Raw genomic sequence first — 21640 nt, 5'->3', positions numbered from 1 at the left:
CTCTCAGTACATAGTGATGGTAATATCTTTCTTTCAGTGCATAGTGATGGAATTATCATTCTCTCTGTACATACTGATGGTAATATCTGTCTTTCAGTACATAACGGAGATAATATCTTTCTCTCAGTAAACAGTGGAAGTAATATACAGTGGGGAGAACAAGTATTTGATACACTGCTAATTTTGCAGGTTTTCCTACTTACAAAGCATGTAGGTCTGTAATTTTTATCATAGGTACACTTCAACTGTGAGAGATGGAATCTAAAACAAAAATCCAGAAAATCACATTGTATGATTTTTAAGTAATTAATTTGCATTTTATTGCATGACATAAGAATTTGATACATCAGAAAAGCAGAAGTTAATATTTAGTACAGAAAACTTTGTTTGCAATTACAGAGATCATACATTTCCCGTAGTTCTTGACCAGGTTTGCACACTCTGCAGCAGGGATTTTGGCCCACTCCTCCATACAGACCAGGTTTCGGGGCTGTCGCTGGGCAATATGGACTTTCAGCTCCCTCCAAAGATTTTCTATTGGGTTCAGGTCTGGAGACTGGCTAGGCCACTCCAGGACCTTGAGATGCTTCTTACGGAGCCACTCCTTAGTTGCCCTGGCTGTGTGTTTCGGTCATTGTCATGCTGGAAGACCCAGCCATGACCCATCTTCAATGCTCTTACTGAGGGACGGCGGTTGTTGGCCAAGATCTCGCGATACATGGCCCCATCCATCCACCCCTCAATACGGTGCAGTCGTCCTGTCCCCTTTGCAGAAAAGCATCCCCAAAGATTGATGTTTCCACCTCCATGCTTCACGGGTTGGGATGGTATTCTTGGGGCTGTACTCATCCTTCTTCTTCCTCCAAACACGGCGAGTGGAGTTTAGACCAAAAAGCTCTATTTTTGTCTCATCAGACCACATGACCTTCTCCCATTCCTCCTCTGGATCATCCAGATGGTCATTGGCAAACTTCAGACGGGCCTGGACATGCGCTGGCTTGAGCAGGGGGACCTTGCGTGCGCTGCAGGATTTTAATCCATGACGGCGTAGTGTCTTACTAATGGTTTTCTTTGAGACTGTTGTCCCAATTCTCTTCAGGTCATTGACCAGGTCCTGTCGTGGTGTTCTGGGCTAATCCCTCACCTTCCTCATGATCATTGATGCCCCACGAGGTGAGATCTTGCATGGAGCCCCAGACGAGGGGGGATTGACCGTCATCTGGAACTTCTTCCATTTTCTAATAATTGCGGCAACAGTTGTTGCCGTCTCACCAAGCTCCTTGCCTATTGTCCTGTAGCCCATCCCAGCCTTGTGCAGGTCTTCAATTGTATCCCTGTTGTCCTTACACAGCTCTCTGGTCTTGGCCATTGTGGAGAGGTTGGAGTGTGTTTGATTAAGTGTGTGGACAGGTGTCTTTTATACGGGTAACGAGTTCAAACAGGTGCAGTTAATACAGGTAATGAGTGGAGAACAGGAGGGCTTCTTAAAGAAAAACTAACATGTCTGTGAGAGCTGGAATTCTTACTGGTTGGTAGGTGATCAAATACTTATGTCATGCAATAAAATGGCAATTAATTACTTAAAAATCATATAATGTGATTTTCTGGATTTTTGTTTTAGATTCCATCTCTCACAGATGAAGTGTACCTATGATACAAATGACAGACCTCTACATGCTTTGTAAATAGGAAAACCTGCAAAATTGGCAGTGTATCAAATACTTCTTCTCCCCACTGTATGTATCTCTGTACATAGTGATGGTAATATCTTACTCTAAGTGCACAGTGGAGATAATATATTTATCTCAATACATAGTGATGGTAATATCTTACTCTAAGTAAAGGGTGGAAGTAATATATTTCTCTCAATAGATAGTGATGGTAATATCTTTCCTCTTTCATCACTATGCCATTGCAGGCAGGCTCGTTAGAGTGACTCCTTACGTATCAATCTACAGTACAGTCAATCATAAACATACTAAGGTTCTCCTCCTGTGGATGTGGTATTTATAACTATTTTATTTACTTCCATGGTGAGTTGTTGTTAAAATAAATAGGGTTTCAAACCTTGGTGTAGCTAGAACAGCTTTCAGTGACTTCACAACCTTGGTGTAGCTAGAACAGCTTTCAGTGACTTCACAACCTTGGTGTAGCTAGAACAGCTTTCAGTGACTTCACAACCTTGGTGTAGCTAGAACAGCTTTCAGTGACTTCACAACCTTGGTGTAGCTAGAACAGCTTTCAGTGACTTCACAACCTTGGTGTAGCTAGAACAGCTTTCAGTGACTTCACAACCTTGGTGTAGCTAGAACAGCTTTCAGTGACTTCACAACCTTGGTGTAGCTAGAACAGCTTTCGGTGACTTCACAACCTTGGTGTAGCTAGAACAGCTTTCAGTGACTTCACAACCTTGGTGTAGCTAGAACAGCTTTCAGTGACTTCACAACCTTGGTGTAGCTAGAACAGCTTTCGGTGACTTCACAACCTTGGTGTAGCTAGAACAGCTTTCAGTGACTTCACAACCTTGGTGTAGCTAGAACAGCTTTCACTTCACAACCTTGGTGTAGCTAGAACAGCTTTCAGTGACTTCACAACCTTGGTGTAGCTAGAACAGCTTTCAGTGACTTCACAACCTTGGTGTAGCTAGAACAGCTTTCAGTGACTTCACAACCTTGGTGTAGCTAGAACAGCTTTCAGTGACTTCACAACCTTGGTGTAGCTAGAACAGCTTTCGGTGACTTCACAACCTTGGTGTAGCTAGAACGGCTTTCAGTGACTTCACAACCTTGGTGTAGCTAGAACGGCTTTCAGTGACTTCACAACCTTGGTGTAGCTAGAACAGCTTTCAGTGACTTCACAACCTTGGTGTAGCTAGAACAGCTTTCGGTGACTTCACAACCTTGGTGTAGCTAGAACAGCTTTCGACTTCACAACCTTGGTGTAGCTAGAACAGCTTTCAGTGACTTCACAACCTTGGTGTAGCTAGAACAGCTTTCAGTGACTTCACAACCTTGGTGTAGCTAGAACAGCTTTCAGTGACTTCACAACCTTGGTGTAGCTAGAACACTGTCAAGTTGTAGATTTGGAAGATTTGAGAGTGCTTAAATGTGTGTTTTCTAATCAGCCCTGTTCCAACAGCACATGGCCAAAGGGGACAACAGACTGTGCTTCCTAACCACGGCTGAGGCAATGGTCCACAACAATGTCCTGCAAGTTCCCATTCTGTCAAAATGCTTCATTTTTCCTCCCCTCCCCCCTAAAATAATGAAAACTAAACAAACAAACTGTGCACAGTCAGCTCAATTGCTAATGGCGAGTCATGGGTGATTTCGGCAGGCAGCCATTTCAAACTAAACAACAACAGCGACATATGTGTGCAAGGAAGGGGAAACAAAGCAATTTCAGAAGTCATTTGAACCCAGCCTGTTACGGTCCAGTGGTTGTGTTTCATGTTTGTTGTTGTTCGGGGGAAAAAAAGAGTGAGGGAAACAGAGAGAAAGAAAGAGGAAGGAAGGAAGTCAAAGGGAACATAAGGAGTAGTTTCTTGTGCACGGTTGATCTGAGGCACCATTTGGCAAGCTGTGGCGGTGTGTCCTGTGACAGATGGCTGCCCCGGTAGATATTACACCAACAACGTTACTGGCCTCAAGATCCTCCAGGAACACCACCCCGGCTAGTTCGGGCCAGTATAGATAACAACGTTTAGCTATGCCTTATGGCTATCATTATATGCTGAGTCAACTGGAATAAAATATGGAGGTGGATTAACATCCATTTGCAGAACGTTAAATGACACAGTCTAGTTAACGATGGGCAATTTTAACAACGTATCATGGTTTCAACAGTGCATTCATGAACTACACAGGTATTGGACATTTCTGCTCAGTTAAGTTTCTTAAACCAGGACGATTAGCTGTCAAATCAAATCAAAGTTTATTTGTCACGTGCGCCGAATACAACAGGTGTAGGTAGACCTTACAGTGAAATGCTTACTGACAAGCCCTAACCAACAGGGCAATTTTTAAGTATAAAATAGGTATAAGGTAGAGATAAGTAATGACATAAAAAAACAATATTAAAATGACAGTGAAAATAACAGTAGCGAGACTGCATACAGGTGGTACCGGTACAGAGTCAATGTGCGGGGGCACCAGTTAGTCAGGCTAATTGAGGTAATATGTAAATGAATGTATAGTTAAAGTGACTATGCATAGATGATAAACAGAGAGTAGCAGCAGCGTAAAAGAGGGGATGGCGGGAGGGGGACACACAATGCAAATAGTCCGGGTAGCTATTTGCTTACCTGTTCAGGAGTCTTATGGCTTGGGGGTAAAAGCTGTTGAGAAGGCTTTGGGTCCTAGACTTGGCACTCCGGTACCGCTTGCCATGCGGTATCAGAGAGAACATTCTATGGCTGGGGTAGCTGGGGTCTTTGACAATTTCTAGGTCCTTCCTCTGACAACACCTGGTGTAGAGGTCCTGGATGGCAGGCAGCTTAGCCCCAGTGATGTACTGGGCCGTACGCACGACCCTCTGTAGTGCCTTGCGGTCGGAGGCCAAGCAGTTGCCATACCAGACAGTGATGCAACCAGTCAGGATGCGCTCGATGTTGCAGCTGTAGAACATTTTGAGGATCTGAGGACCCATGCCAAATCTTTTCAGTCTCCTGAGGAGGAATAGGTTTTGTTATGCCCTCTTCATGACTGTCTTGGTGTGTTTGGACCATTCTAGTTTGTTGGTGATGGGGACACCAATGAACTTGAAACTCTCAACCTGCTCCACTACAGCCCTACTGTAACTACACTACATGAGAACGGGGGCGTGCTCAGTCCTCCTTTTCCTGTAATCCACAATCATCTCCTTTGTCTTGATTATGATGAGGGATAGGCACCAACCGGCCAGGTCTCTCATGGCATCAACTACTGGGGATCCTAATAAAATGTAAATTCACATTGATGATGCAAGAGGCATTCACAGCCAGGGGCACTCATCTCTATGAATGATAATTTAAAGTGGAACTGACTCCGTTTCAGCAAAATGAAAAAAATTGGTTCATATACTGTGCAACCCCATGGGAAGAGTATGACACGAGCACTTAGATATGGTCATTTTCAAAATGTCTGACTTTCATGGAATGTTTGGGAATGACGTAGAGTAAGGCGTCTGTGAAAAGTCTACAGCAACATAGAGTGGGAAAGTGTCCATGCATTTGGACAATTAATAAACACAACAATAAAAATGTGTCAGTCTTGTCCAGGACCGGACTCTACACAGACCAATCAGGTGCGATATAGCCAATCAGAGCTGCAGTAGGCTTATACATGCAAATAAGCCATTTGTCACACAGGCCTGCCATCATTCACTTTGAACTGGATTGTGTGTTTACAGGCAGTAGGGCCTGCCATCATTCACTTTGAACTGGACTGTGTGTTTACAGGCAGTAGGGCCTGCCATCATTCACTTTGAACTGGACTGTGTGTTTACAGGCAGTAGGGCCTGTCATCATTCACTATGAACTGGACTGTGTGTTTACAGGCAGTAGGGCCTGTCATCATTCACTATGAACTGGACTGTGTGTTTACAGGCAGTAGGGCCTGCCATCATTCACTTTGAACTGGACTGTGTGTTTACAGGCAGTAGGGCCTGCCATCATTCACTTTGAACTGGACTGTGTGTTTACAGGCAGTAGGGCCTGCCATCATTCACTTTGAACTGGACTGTGTGTTTACAGGCAGTAGGGCCTGCCATCATTCACTTTGAACTGGACTGTGTGTTTACAGGCAGTAGGGCCTGTCATCATTCACTTTGAACTGGACTGTGTGTTTACAGGCAGTAGTACAGTAACATCCCATCTTTAGATCATTAGAATGCATTTGCCAAAAGCCACAAAATTCACCTGAATGGATTTCTACAAATATGTACATAAATACCACAGGAGTTGTCTTACATTTGGGAACTTTACAATCCTATTGATTAAACAACCATGAACAGGTAGGCTATCTCTCCATCCCCAAGATCAACAACTAATGCTAGCCAGAGCGAGATACGCTGGAATCTAATGAGGTAAGAGTAGAAGATAGATGTGCAGATGAGGATGTGCAAGTAGAAATACTGGTGAGCAAAAGAGAAGATAAACAAAAACAAATATGGGATGAGGTAGGTAGTTGGTTGGATGGGGTATTTACAGATGGTCTGAGTACAGCTGCAGCGATTGGTAAGCTGCTCTGACAGCTGATACTTAGTGAGCTGATAGTTAGTGAGGGAGATATGAGTCTCCAGCTTCAGTGATTTTTGCAATTCGTTCCAGTCATTGGCAGCAGAGAACTGGAAGGAAAGGCAGCCAAACGAGGCTTTGGGGATGACCAGTGAAATATACCTGCTGGAGTGCGTGCTACAGGTGGGTGTTGCTATGGTGACCAGTGAGCTGAGGGAAGGCGGAGCTTTACCTAGCAAAGACTTAATTATCTCTCTCTTTCTCTCTTTCTTTCTTTCTCTCTCTCGGAGGATCTGAGCCCTGGGACCATGCCTCAGTACGACCTGGCATGATGACTCCTTGTTGTCCCCAGTCCACCTGGCCGTGCTGCTGCTCCAGTTTCAACTGTTCTGCCTGTGGTTATGGAACCCTGACCTGTTCACTGTGAGTACTATTATTTGACCATGCTGGTCATTTATGAACATTTGAACGTCTTGGCAATGTTCTGTTAGAATTTCCACAGGGCACTGCCTGAAGACAACTGGCCACCCCTCATAGCCTGGTTCCTCTCTAGGTTTCTTCCTAGGTTTGGGCCTTTCTAGGGATTTTTTCTTAGCCACCGTGCTTCTACACCTGCATTGCTTGAGTTTGGGGTTTAAGGCTGGGTTTCTGTACAGCGCTTTGATATATCAGCTGATGTAAGAAGGGCTACATAAAGGCTATATAAATACATTTGATTTGATTTGATAGATGAATATGTAGCGAGGACCAGCCAACGAGCATACAGGTCACAGTGGTGGGGAGTATATGGGGCTTTGGTGACAAAACGGATGGCACCGTGATAGACTGCATCCAATTTGCTGAGGAGAGTGTTGGAGGTTATTTTGTAGGTGACATCGCCAAAGTCAAGGATCGGTAGGATAGTCAGTTTTATGAGGGTATGTTTGGCAGCATGAGTGAAGGAGGCTTTGTTGTGAAGCCGATTCTAGATTTAATTTTCGTTTGGAGATACTTAATGTGTCTGGAAGGAGAGCTTACAGTATAGCCAGACAGCTAGGTATTTACAGTTGTCCACATATTCTAAGTCAGAACCGTCCAGAGTAGTGATGCTAGTCAGGCGGGCGGGTGCGGGCAGCGATCGGTTGAAGAGCACGCATTTTGTTTTACTAGCATTTAAGAGCAGTTGGAGGCCACGGAAGGAGAGTTGTATGGCATTGAAGCTTGTTTGGATGTTTGTCAACATAGTGTCCAAAGTAGGGTCAGATGTATACAGAATGGTGTCATCTGCGTAGAGGTGGATCAAAGAGTCACCCGCAGCAAGAGCGATATCATTGATATATACAGAAAAAAGAAGTGGCCGGGAATTAAACACTATGGCACCCCCATAGAGACTGGCAGATGTCTGGACCACAGGACCTCCGATTTGACACACTGAACTCTATCTAAGAAGTAGTTAGTGAACCAGGCGAGGCAGTCATTAGAGAAACCATGGTTGAGTCTGCCGATAAGTCTGCCGTTGAGTCTGCCGATAAGAATACGGTGATTGACAAAGTTGAAAGTCCTGGCCAGGTCGATGACGACGGCTGCACAGTACTGTCTTTTATTGATGGCGGTTATGATATCGTTTAGGACCTTGAGTGTGGCTGAGGTGCACCCGTGACCAGCTTGGAAACCGGATTGCATAGCGGAGAAGGTACGGTGGGATTATAAATGGTTGGTGATCTGTTTTTCACTTGGCTTTCGAAGACTTTAGAAAGGCAGGGCAGGATGGATATAGGTGTGTAACAGTTTGGGTCTAGTGTCTCCCACTTTGAAGAGGGGATGGCCGCTTTCAATCTTTAGAAATCTCAGACGATACAAAGGAGAGGTTGAACAGACTAGTAATAGGGGTTGCAACAATGGTGGCGGATAATTTTAGGAAGAGAGGGTCCAGATTGTCTCACCCAAGTGATTTGTTGGAATCCAAATTTTGCAGCTCTATCAGAACATCAGCTGTCTGGATTTGGGTGAAGGAGAAGTGGGGGGAGGGGGGAGGGCTTGGGCCAGCTAACGTTAGGCACCGTGTTTTTATCTTGCTAAATACAGTACCAGTCAAAACTTTGGACACACCTACTCATTCCCGGATTTGTCTTTTTTTTTTGTATTTTCTACATTGTAGAATAAAAAATCTATGAAATAACACATACTGTATCGAATAATATATTAACCAAAAAAAAGTGTTAAACAAATCAAAATATATTTTAGATTTGAGATTCTTCAAAGTAGCCACCCTTTGCCTTGATGACAGCTTTGCAATCTCTTGGCATTCTCTCAACCAGCTTCATGAGGTAGTCACCTGAAATACATTTATATTTGTAACAGTTGTCTTGGGTGGAAGAAGGATCGGACCAAAGCGCAGCGTGGTAAGTGTTCATGATGATTTATTCAAAACGAACTGAACACTGAAATACAAAACAATAAACGATGTGAACAAAACGAAAACTGAAACAGTACCGTGTGGCCCAAACACTCACACGGAAACAAACACCCACAAAACAAAAGTGAAACCCAGGCTACCTAAGTATGATTCACAATCAGAGACAACTAACGACATCTGCCTCTGATTGAGAACCATACTAGGCTGAAACAGAAACCAAACATAGAAAAACAAACATAGACTGCCCACCCCAACTCACGCCCTGACCATACTAAATAAAGACAAAACAAAGGAAATAAAGGTCAGAACATGACAATATTAACAGGTGTGGATTGCTAAAAGTTAAATAGCGGAATTTTTGTTTGAGCCAATCAGTTGTGTTGTGACAAGGTAGGGTTGGTTTACAGAAGAATGCCCTATTTGGTTAACGGCCAAGTCCATATTATGGCAAGAACAGCTCAAATAAGCAAAGAGGAACAACAGTCCATCATTACTTTAAGACATGAAGGTCAGTCAATCCATAAAACTTTGAAAGTTTCTTCAATTGTAGTCTCAAAAACCATCAAGCGCTCTGATGAAACTGGCTTTCATGAGGACCGCCACAGGAAAGTAAGACCCAGAGTGACCTCTGTTGCAGAGGATAAGTTCACTAGAACTACCAGCCTCAGAAATTGCAGTCCAAATAAAGCTTCACGGAGTTCAAGTAACAGACACATCTCAACATCAGCTGTTCAGAGGGGATTGCATGAATCAGGCCTTCATGGTTGATTTTCTGCAAAGAAACAACTACTAAAGGACACAAACAATAAGAAGAGACTTGCTTGTGCCAAGAAACACGAGTAATGGACATTAGATCAGATTAGACCGGTGAAAATCTGTCCTTTGCTCTGACGTGTCTGAATTTGATATTTTGGCATCCAACCGCTGTGTCTTTGTAAGACACAGTGTAGGTTAACGGAAGATCTTTGCATGTGTGGATCCCACCGTGAAGCATGGAGGAGGTGGCGTGATGGTGTGGGGGTGTTTTGCTGGTGACACTGTCAGTGATTTATTTAGAATTCAAGGCACACTTAACCAGCATGGCTACCACAGCATTCACATCTGCTAGATGTGCTAACCTCTTATACGCGTAATGACTGACTTGATCATTGCCCTAGCTAGTTTGATTGTATTGACATTTCCAGCCTTAGTTACAGTCGTCCAGGATATAGAGTCATTGAAACTGAAACAGTGTGTCCAGCAGACCATATACTAGGCCAGCTGTGATTTACAACATGATGGCAATATTTTTTGGGCTACCAAGAAATGCATTAGTGAATTGTATGAATCGTGCATTGAACTGCATCCATCTATTCTGCAAACAGTTACTTACTCCACATTATGGAATTTTGAGTCAAATAAAAACTATTTTTAAAAATCTCTTATAAATATGGTTTTGTAACATAAACTGGGAATTTTATAGATTTGACTCATATTCTGATTCTCTGTTTGTTTCATATCTGCAAAGTAGTAAAAATGATATCAGTTCTACTTTAGACTATTGACTTACCCAGAATGGAGAATATCACACTATGCTTTTGATTATTCACAGTATACACCAGAATACGTCATAGTCATATAATACAACAAAGGATCTTCATGAGAAATTGAATATCTGATGTTGGAGAAGAAAAAAAAATGCATGATATGTTAATTCACATGTCTCTGACGATTGGTGGAGCACCAACTTCAGCACAATATCAAGATCTGACATTTATTCTACATGGGACATGCCGGTCAGCCAGAGAACAAAAATCTGTACACCTCAGCGTCAATGGCTCACATTCCTCCTTCAGAAGACAAAACAATTATGATTATCTCAGAACAGGGCATCATGCAGGGGGGAATACGATGATAAACAATTACCTTGTATTGTTGTCATATGCCAATGCCCATGACCTGCTTATTGAACACTAACAGTATCCGGAGGGATGAGGCAAAGCTAATTGCTAAACTAATGATTTTGCTTATTTTTTTGTCAGGCTTGGTCTCTCCCCAACATTTAGACGTCTCAATCTCCTGTTTGCTTAGCCATTGAAATTGATTTCTTACACTTTGGCTGTTGACACTGGCTAGCTCTCTGTTTTAGTTAGTTTCTCTCATCTTCTCTGGTGGAATTCTCTCGCTTCTTCTCTGGTGGAAGTCTCTCGCTTCTTCTCTGGTGGAAGTCTCTCTCTCCTTCTCTGGTGGAAGTCTCTATCTTCTTCTCTGGTGGAAGTCTCTCTCTCCTTCTCTGGTGGAAGTCTCTCTCTTCTTCTCTGGTGGAAGTCTCTCTCTTCTTCTCTGGTGGAAGTCTCTCTCTCCTTCTCTGGTGGAAGTCTCTCTCTTCTTCTCTGGTGGAAGTCTCTCTCTTCTTCTCTGGTGGAAGTCTCTCTCTTCTTCTCTGGTAGAAGTCTCTCTCTTCTTCTCTGGTGGAAGTCTCTCTCTTCTTCTCTGGTGGAAGTATCTCTCTTCTTCTCTGGTGGAAGTCTCTCTCTTCTTCTCTGGTGGAAGTCTCTCTCTCTTCTCTGGTGGAAGTCTCTCTCTTCTTCTCTGGTGGAAGTCTCTCTCTTCTTCTCTGGTGGAAGTCTCTCTCTCCTTCTCTGGTGGAAGTCTCGCTCTTCTTCTCTGGTGGAAGTTTCTCTCTTCTTCTCTGGTGGAAGTCTCTCTCTCCTCTGGTGGAAGTCTCTATCTTCTCCTCTGGTGGAAGTCTCTATCTTCTTCTCTGGTGGAAGTCTCTCTCTCCTTCTCTGGTGGAAGTCTCTCTCTTCTTCTCTGGTGGAAGTCTCGCTCTTCTTCTCTGGTGGAAGTATCTCTCTTCTTCTCTGGTGGAAGTCTCTCTCTTTCTTCTGGTAGAAGTCTCTCTCTTCTTCTCTGGTGGAAGTCTCTCTCTTCTTCTCTGGTGGAAGTATCTCTCTTCTTCTCTGGTGGAAGTCTCTCTCTCTTCTTCTCTGGTGGAAGTCTCTCTCTTCTTCTCTGGTGGAAGTATCTCTCTTCTTCTCTGGTGGAAGTCTCTCTCTTCTTCTCTGGTGGAAGTCTCTCTCTTCTTCTCTGGTGGAAGTCTCTCTCTCCTTCTCTGGTGGAAGTCTCGCTCTTCTTCTCTGGTGGAAGTTTCTCTCTTCTTCTCTGGTGGAAGTCTCTCTCTCCTCTGGTGGAAGTCTCTCTCTTCTTCTCTGGTGGAAGTATCTCTCTTCTTCTCTGGTGGAAGTCTCTCTCTTCTTCTCTGGTGGAAGTCTCTCTCTTCTTCTCTGGTGGAAGTCTCTCTCTTCTTCTCTGGTGGAAGTCTCTCTCTCCTTCTCTGGTGGAAGTCTCGCTCTTCTTCTCTGGTGGAAGTTTCTCTCTTCTTCTCTGGTGGAAGTCTCTCTTCTCCTCTGGTGGAAGTCTCTATCTTCTTCTCTGGTGGAAGTCTCTCTCTCCTTCTCTGGTGGAAGTCTCTCTCTTCTCCTCTGGTGGAAGTCTCTATCTTCTTCTCTGGTGGAAGTCTCTCTCTCCTTCTCTGGTGGAAGTCTCTCTCTTCTTCTCTGGTGGAAGTCTCTCTCTTCTTCTCTGGTGGAAGTCTCTCTCCTTGTCTGGTGGAAGTATCTCTCTTCTTCTCTGGTGGAAGTATCTCTCTTCTTCTCTGGTGGAAGTCTCTCTCTTCTTCTCTGGTAGAAGTCTCTCTCTTCTTCTCTGGTGGAAGTCTCTCTCTTCTTCTCTGGTGGAAGTATCTCTCTCTTCTCTGGTGGAAGTCTCTCTCTTCTTCTCTGGTGGAAGTCTCTCTCTTCTTCTCTGGTGGAAGTCTCTCTTCTTCTCTGGTGGAAGTCTCTCTCTTCTTCTCTGGTGGAAGTCTCTCTCTCCTTCTCTGGTGGAAGTCTCTCTTCTTCTACTGTGGAAGTCTCTCTCTTCTTCTCTGGTGGAAGTCTCTCTCTTCTTCTCTGGTGGAAGTCTCTCTCTTCTTCTCTGGTGGAAGTCTCTCTTCTTCTCTGGTGGAAGTCTCTCTCTTCTTCTCTGGTGGAAGTCTATCTTCTTCTCTGGTAGAAGTCTCTCTCTTCTTCTCTGGTGGAAGTCTCTTCTTCTTTGTTGGAAGTCTCTCTCTCCTTCTCTGGTGGAAGTCTCTCTCTTCTTCTTTGGTGGAAGTCTCTCTCTCCTTCTCTGGTGGAAGTCTCTCTCTTCTTCTTTGGTGGAAGTCTCTCTCTCCTTCTCTGGTAGAAGTCTCTCCTTCTCTGGTGGAAGTCTCTCTCCTTCTCTGGTGGAAGTCTCTCTTCTTCTTTGGTGGAAGTCTCTCTCCTTCTCTGGTGGAAGTCTCTCTTCTTCTTCTTTGGTGGAAGTCTCTCTCTCCTTCTCTGGTGGAAGTCTCTCCTTTTGGTGGAAGTCTCTCTCTGGTGGAAGTCTCTCTCTTCTTCTCTGGTGGAAGTCTCTCTTCTTCTATTGTGGAAGTCTCTCTCTCCTTCTCTGGTGGAAGTCCCTCTCTCCTTCTCTGGTGGAAGTCTCTCTTCCTCTCTGTTGGAAGTTGAGGCCCATCTCTTTCTTATTCTCTCTATTCCTTTACTCTCTGACATGTGAGACAGCCTATAGGGAGGAGGTCAGAGACCTGGCTGTGTGGTGCCAGGACAACATCCTCTCCCTCAATGTGAGCAAGACAAAGGAGCTGAGCGTTAACTTTAGGAAAAGGAGAGCCGAAAAGGCCCCCATTAACATCGATGGGGCTGAAGTAGAGCAGGTCGAGAGTTTCAAATTCCTTGGTGTCCACATTATCAACAAACTGTCATGGTCCAAACACAGAGACAGTTGTGAAGAGGGTACGACAACACCTTTTCCCCCTCAGGAGAATGAGTATGGGTCCCCAGATCCTCAAAAAGTTCTACAGCTGCACCATCAAGAGCATCCTGACTGGTTGCATCACCGCCTGGTATGGCACATGCTCGGCATCTGACCTTAAGTTACTACAGAGGGTAGTGCGTACGGCCCAGTACATCACTAGGGCCAAGCTTCCTGACATCCAGGACCTATATACTAGGCGGTGTCAAAGGAAGGCCCCAAAAATGGTCAAAGTCACCAGTCACCCACGTCATAGACTATTCTCTCTGCTACCGTACGGCAAGCGGTATCCGAGCGCCAAGTCTACGACCAAAAAGCATCTTAAGAGCTTCTACCCCCAAACCATAAGACTTGCTGAACAATCCATTAAATGGCCACCGGACTATTTACATTGAACCCCCCTTTGTTTTTACACTGCTGCTACTAGCTGTTTATTTTCTATGCATATTCACTTTACAAGTTACCTAGACTAACCTGTACCCCGGCACATTGACTTGGTACTGATACCCCCTGTATATAGCCTCATTACTGTTATGACATTTTCTTGTGTTCGTTTTTATTTTCAACTTTTTTTATTTTATTTATTTAGTAAGTATTTTCTGAACTATTTTTCTTGAAATACGTTGTTGGCTTAGGCCTTGTAATTAAGCATTTCATGTTAAGGTCTACACATGTTGTATTCGGCGCAAATGTGATTTGATTTGATGTACAGGGGTTCTGTAGTAGTTAGACCTCTCTGTGTTAGTTAATATTTATTGTTCTAGCTTTATTTTTAGTTGGATATAGGGTGTCTTCATTCCCTCGTTCGCCTAGATAGAGAATGTTTTTAACGACTCATTTTACAGTTCTGTTGTGTAATTAAGATGGTTGACGGGTCGAGTTTAATTAACCCACCGGCAATGAATGTAAATGCCAAACGTCCGCCAGCACAACAGCGTAAAGCTTTTACTAGGCTGAGACCTTTCGCCCCAAGTGGGACATAAACTATTGACTCTGTGCTCGTCTGGTGATTTTAGAACAGGCTCTGTGTGGAGGGTGGCAGGGCATGAAGAAAGGAAGTCAAGTCAAGCTGTGTTGCCAACCTGAGGATAGGAAATCCATTTAAAGGCACGCTTCACAGCTTCCATATATAGTCACCAGTGTAGCTCCTTAGCATTGTTAGTTATTGTTGTGGAGGACTTAAGGGAAGGTAACTCCAACAATAAAATCACAGAAGATGAGGAACAGGTGCTCTGATTGGTGTAGATGGAACAACGTTTTTTTTTTTGCTGCATTTGTTTAGTTTCAGCCGTGCTCATATATTTACATTTGTCTTGCACACGGGGAAAAAGAAAAGTGACTTTATAAATCAGTCAAGGCTAACTGAAACATGACAATGACCTATCTTGTGACAAAGTGACAGTCTCCTTTGCATGAATGGGCACTGCAAGGCTCTGTTTTCTGAGAAACGGTTTTGTTCAACCCTAAGGACCCGTTGCTCTGCTAAAGCTTTAAAAAACAAATATCAAATATATTAGAAAGACCCTATTCATTACGACATTTTCTCTTCAAGAATTAAATTCATTTATATGAAGTTTTCCAGCAACTCAGGGCTGCATATTGGCAGTACCTCGCCGCAGCCCATACAGTAAGAAAAAGCAATAAAGGGGAAATACGTTCAAATTGATGCATGCTGGCAATTTTCTTCTTTCTTTTCATAACATTCTGAGAAGACATACTGCTGGGTCTGATTGGTTGTCCCCATGAAACATATATTTATACAAATCCAGGGAAATCTGGGTATAAAGCCAAAAGCAAGTCCGATTATAATGCCACCTTATGGAAAAGGCCTAAAGGACTTCTACTAATCCTAGCTGATGAGTGCTTTGCGGGCATTCACAGTTATACTTAGATCCCTTATGCTGTTGTGTTAAGTGCTATGTGGGTTAGTAGGAGTGACCACTGTTGCAAGGCTAGCCTGCTGTCCCAAATACCTTGAATAACAAAGATCCCTATGTATTAATCTGCATTCAATGCGCGACTATGTACAGTATACAGTTTTATAGTGGTTGTTCCTCTATGCTAATCTAGAGCACTCACATAACATGTAATAGTAAACTGAGCAAAAAAATAAACGTCCTCTCACTGTCAACTGCATATATTTTCAGCAAATTTAACATGTGTAAATATTTGTATGAACAAAACAAGATTCAACAACTGAGACATAAACTGAACAAGTTCCACAGACATGTGACTAACAGAAATGGAATAATGTGTCCCTGAACAAAGGGGGGGGGTCAAAAAGTAACAGTAAGTATCTGGTGTGGCCACCAGCTGCATTAAGTACTGCAGAGCATCTCCTCCTCATGGACTGCCCCAGATTTGCCAGTTCTTGCTGTGAGATGTTACCGCATTCCTCAGGCCTCAACAGGCCTAGAAGCCCTCAGTCTAGCCTCTCTCAGCCAGAGATGTCCAGGTCCTCACCAGACAACAGGCCTAGAAGCCCTCAGTCCTGCCTCTCTCAGGCTACTGTGGACAGTCTGAGCAGTGATGGAGGGATTGTGCGTTCCTGGTGTAACTCGGGTAGTTGTTGTTGCCATCCTGTAGTTGTCCCGCAGGTGTGATGTTCGGATGTACCGATCCTGTGCAGGTGTTGTTAAACGTGGTCTGCCACTGCGAGGACAATCAGCTGCCCGTCTTGTCTCCCTGTAGCGCTATCTTAGGCGTCTCACAGTACGGACATTGTAATTTATTGCCCTGGACACATCTGCAGTCCTCATGCCTCCATGCAGTATGCCGTAGGCACGTTCACTCAGATGAGCAGGGACCCTGGGCATCTTTCGTTTGGTGTTTTTCAGAGTCAATAGGAAGGCCTCTTTAGTGTGCTAAGTTTTCATAACTGTGACCTTAATGGCTTACCTTTTGTAAGCTGTTAGTGTCTTCATGACTGTTCCACAGGTGCATGTTCATTAATTGTTTATGGTTCATTGAACAAGCATGGGAAACAGTGTTTAAACCCTTTACAATGAAGATCTGTAAAGTTATTTGGATTTTTTATGAACAATCTGTCCTGAAAAAAGGACTTTTCTTTTTTTTTGCTGAATCACTACATCCTCATCATGTTTCATAATAAACTAGATAATGGTCATAGAGTCCCCAAACACACAAACACACATACCCTTGCCCCAAACACACACACACACATCCTAAGCACAAACACACACCCTAAGCATACACGCACACACAAACACAAACACACACCCTAAGCACACACACACACACACACACTAAACGCACACACAAAACAGTCCCCCAACTCACACTCACAGTGGGGTGTGAGAGGTCGTGACGGATTGTGGAGGATTGAAGGCTTCTGCTGGTCCTATCACGCACGCTTCACACACTTCTGTCCTCCTGGGTAGGGGCTCAGGCCCAGCACTGCCCACTTCCAGCAGGGAAAGAACCATAGTCACATGCTCTAGCATCGACATGGAGGGTAAACCCTGATGTGTGATTGCTGCTGGACGAGAGGCGCAAAGAAAAGAGACATTGGCAGATCCACAATTCATAGAGAAAATGTATAGATTTTCTAAGATCATTATTTGTTTATATGGTATTTGACTAAAACCAAGGTACTAATAGTCACAATTTAGATATGTATTTACCACTGATTCGTGTTTGTTGACTTGTTGCATAACATAACCCTACCCACATTTGTTTATCTACTCCACTTGTTTGTTTGTTTGTTTGTTTGTTTACCTGTTGTGATAATGCTATCTAATCGACTGTGACTTACTGCAGGTCATACCCGTTTGAAAATCCCTCCAAACTGGATATGATTTAATTGAATATGATTTCTAATTTAAACTCCAGTATTCATGAAGTGCCCTGAAAAACAAACACTTGAAACCCTAAAAGTGCGGGTCAACATCACCCGTACCATAGGGTCCATCAATTACAGGCTAGTTGTTGTCAGTTACATTCTACTCACTACATTTTCCATTTAAACCCATTACTGAAATTGGGTATTTTGAAACATTTTGGAAGAAAAAAACTTTAAAAAAATAGAAATGACTCTCGGTGGCTCTCGAAACGCTTTAACACTGTTTTCATAATGTTTTTTATGATTATTTATATATCGTCAATATGTGGTTTAAGTGTTTGGTCCATTTACACAAGTATGATTTGGGCTAGCTGTTTTACCTGTTCTGTGATTGTTCGGTGCTCTCTGTCATTTTCTACAGCACGTTAGTACATTAATCACTGGGTAGAGTGACACGTTATTTTATTTCAGGATAAAGTTTCATCACGCTGGTAGTTGCATGTGTCTGTATGTTACGTCACAGTTTTTTGTCTTACTCTTACTTTACACAACTGATTCTAAATCTATCTCTTCCTATGAAGAATATACTGGAAATATAGATTCTATTGATGTGATTAGAACATTCTTTTAGATACTAACAAATGGGAAGGTTGATGTGTCTCTTTCTATCCATACGTTCTATTCGTTCTGAAGGTAGAAGAGGACTGGTGGTGCTCAGCTAAGCTATTTTTAATAGGCAGTGTTTGCCTGTGTGTCTGTGTGACAGTTTCTTTTTCTCCAAGCTCAGATCCCATGATACTCTCTCTCCGCTGCTATTTGACTAAGGCTTTGTCCATCAGACCTTTATTGGTTTAGATAGCAACTGATGTGCTGGAAATGAATAAGAAACAGGTTCTGGAAAGGTCACAAGTCACATTTAAATATTAATATAATTTTTCTGTTTGCTTAAGTGATATTGCTTGATATTTTTGAATTATTCATGAGTGAGCTGAGCTTTACCTTTCTGACTAGTTATTGACTAGAGAACATCCAACCATCCAAACTCCCAGTGCAGTCAACAACTACATTTTCCTGTGTTTATCTATACTGAACAAAACTATAAACACAACATGTAAAGTGTTGGTCCCATGTTTCATGAGCTGAAATGAAAGATACCGGAAATGTTCCGTACGCACAAAAAGCGTATTTCTCTAAAAATGAAATGAGCCTTTCTCCTTTGCCATGATAATCCATCCACCTGACAGGCGTGGCATATCAAGAAGCTGATTAAACAGCATGATCATTACACAGGTGCACCTTGTGCTGGAGGACAATAAAAGGCCACTTTAAAACATGCTGTTTTATCACACAACACAATGCCAGATAAGTCTCAATTTTCGAGGGAGCTGCATTTGACATGCTAACTGCAGGAATGTCCACCAGAGCTTTTGCCAGAGAATTTAATGTTCCTTTTTCTACCATAAGCCGCCTCCAATATAATTTTAGAGAATTTGGCAGTTCTGCATCTTAACCAACTTCAGTGGGCAAATTTTCAAGGGAGCTGCATTTGACATGCTAACTGCAGGGATGTCCACGAGAGCTTTTGCCAGAGAATTTAATGTTCCTTTCTCTACCATAAGCCACCTCCATCGTCATTTTAGAGAATTTGGCAGTTCTGCATCTTAACCAACTTCAGTGGGCAAATGCTCACCTTCGATGGCCACTGGCATGCTGGAGAGGGATGCTTTTCCATTTCCCACCAATATCCAGCAACTTCTAACAGAATATGGGTGGCACAACCTTCCAAAGGCCACAACAGCCTGATCAACTCTATGTGAAGGAGATGTGTCGTACTGCAAGAGGCAAATGGTGGTCACAGCAGATACTGACTGGCATTCTGATCCACACCCTTACCTTTTTTTTAAGGTGTCTGTGACCTACAGATTTAAATCTGCATACCCAATCATGTGAAATCCATAGATTGGGACCTAATGTATTTATTTAAATTGGCGGATTTCCTTCTATGAACTGTAACTCAGTAAAATCATTTAAAATGTTGTATGTTGCAATTATATTTTTGTTCAGTGTATATATCACTGAGATAGTTTAGTCTTGGAAAACTAGATCCCTCCACCAACACCACCTATTTTGTCTGAAAAAACCCTATTGTTCCCCTATCGATATCACACAATAAGTGAAGAATATGGAGATGTGTTTAATTTGAAAGCGTCTCGGAGCCATCTCCTTTTATTTTCATCATGGTCTGTCACGCTGGATAGAGAAGCAGCCTCCTCTTCACTCAGCTCCGCCAGTATATTTCCGCACAGCAATAATAAAATTGATCTGTCTGCAGAGTAAATGCACACTTTATTCTCTCCTCCCTCAGTTGAAATTAAACCAATATAGCTCTTCTGCAGGATCAGGGCCTGTAGCTTCTTAGCCTCTGTAAAGTGCTAAACCAATCCAAATGAGCCTGGTAGCCTTATAGCTTCTCTTCATAAACTGAACTTGTAAAAGGCTGTTAGCTAGCTCAAGAACAGGAAGGTGATTCTTTGTATTATTGGTGCCAAGCTATAGGGAAATACTGAGGTGAGAAGTAAATAGATATCTCTACACCTTGGGGTCTCTCTCTGTCTCATTCTCTATCACTCTCTCTCTCTCGTTCTCTCTCACTCTCTCTCAGTGCATGCTGGGAGTGTTTTGTAGTTGAGAGGCTGTGTGGAGGGCTCTGTCCTTACTTATTTTCTTGATTCTTTCCTTCGTCTTTTCTTAGAATTGTTTCTATGGTGGAGTGTTAACGTATAGTTAGTTTAACGGTAATCAGAAGAGGACAGAGTTTTTAGTTTAATGGGATATGAACGGTGTGGTGTGCGCGATGGCTTACCAGCCTAGCACGGAGGAGACGCTGTCGTTATGGCATGGATTCAAATATGTTCCTTAGATTGGAGTTAAGGTGGGGGAGGATCTGCTTGTGGTCGGTGAACAGGTAGGAGCTGAGTTTATACATTCCACATCCACAATGAATGAAGCTGTGGATGTGTTAATGAAAAGAGTAGGTGGGTTGGCTGAATATTTATAAGGGATGCGTTGGTGCCGATTTCTCCTCTTTCGACTCCTAGGGTCTGCGAATCTGCCTCCATTTATTACAGATCATCAAATCCGGAAAGAGCTGAGTTGGTTTGGTAAGTTTGCTAGCGGTTTCTGTGTCCACAAGTTTTAAGGCAGATGCCGTTAAGTATGTTGTTTTGTTCCAGAGGCCAGTGTTCAAGTTTCTGAATAACAATGAGCAACAGTTAAATGTGCATTTTAAGGTGAGGCATTGGGAGGTTGCTCTACGCAGGTTTTGCCAGCACAGATGGTCTACAGTGCTTTGAGTGTCTGGGTTTCCTTTTGTAGTCCGTAGTAGTTTTCAAGCCCTGCCACAACTGACGAGCGTCAGAGCCGGTGTAGTAGGATTCAATCTTAATCCTGTATTGACGCTTTGCTTCTTTAATGGTTCGTCTGAGGGCATAGCAGGATTTCTTATAAGTGTCCAGATTAGTCTCCCGCTCCTTGAAAGCAGCAGCTCTAGCCTTTAGCTCGATGTGTATGTTAACTGTAACCCATGGCTTCTGGTTGGGATATGTACGTACAGTAACTGTGGGGACGACGTCATCGATGCACTTATTGATGATGCCGATGACTGAGGTGGTGCATTCCTCAATGCCATTGGATGAATCCCGGAACATATTGCAGTCTGTGTTAGCAAAGCATTCCTGTAGCGTAGCATCCGTGTCATCTGACCTCTTCCGTATTGAGCGAGTCACTTGTACTTCCTGTTTTAGTTTTTACTTGTAAGTAGGAATCAGGAGGATAGTATTGACTAGTCTTGCCATAGATGGTGGTGTAGATGAGGCTGGGCCTAGTCATGTTAGAGATGGTGGTATAGATGAGGCAGGGTGTAGTCAGGCTGTAGATGGTGTTGTAGCTGAGGCTGGGTCTAGTCATGCTATGGATGATGGTGCAGCTGAGGCATCTAGTCAGGTTATGCTAGTGGATGAGGAGAGTTTAGTGGGGAAGGGCAAGTGACTCGCGGCTGTGGAGGAGGGTGTCAAGCAGAAGAGGAAAAAGGGGGAGAAGAAATGAGGTGGGATGGGAGAGGCTGGTGTGGTCAAAGGCAATAAGGAATCTGTGCCTGGTGCTGGGGGGGAGGCCCCCAACTAGAGAGAAATGGCAGGTGGTCAGGACGGGAGATGGAGATGAGGAGGAGGAAGGTTAGTCTGAGTCTGAGGATGATGAGGAGGCTTTCTTTTCAGTCTCCTCCTCAATGGGTCCAGAGCTGACAGCCAGTCAGCATAAAGGTCAAAGTACACGGTGAGGGAACTGTCAAGGTTCCTGAATGAGACTAAAGGGAAATAAGTTCATGTTGAAGTTTTTTTTTACGATACGGAAAAGT

Source organism: Oncorhynchus tshawytscha, linkage group LG15 (assembly GCF_018296145.1).
Source record: "Oncorhynchus tshawytscha isolate Ot180627B linkage group LG15, Otsh_v2.0, whole genome shotgun sequence".
Taxonomy (NCBI): domain Eukaryota; kingdom Metazoa; phylum Chordata; class Actinopteri; order Salmoniformes; family Salmonidae; genus Oncorhynchus; species Oncorhynchus tshawytscha.
The sequence above is the reverse complement of the archived record's forward strand: the minus strand, read 5'-3'. Positions refer to the sequence as shown.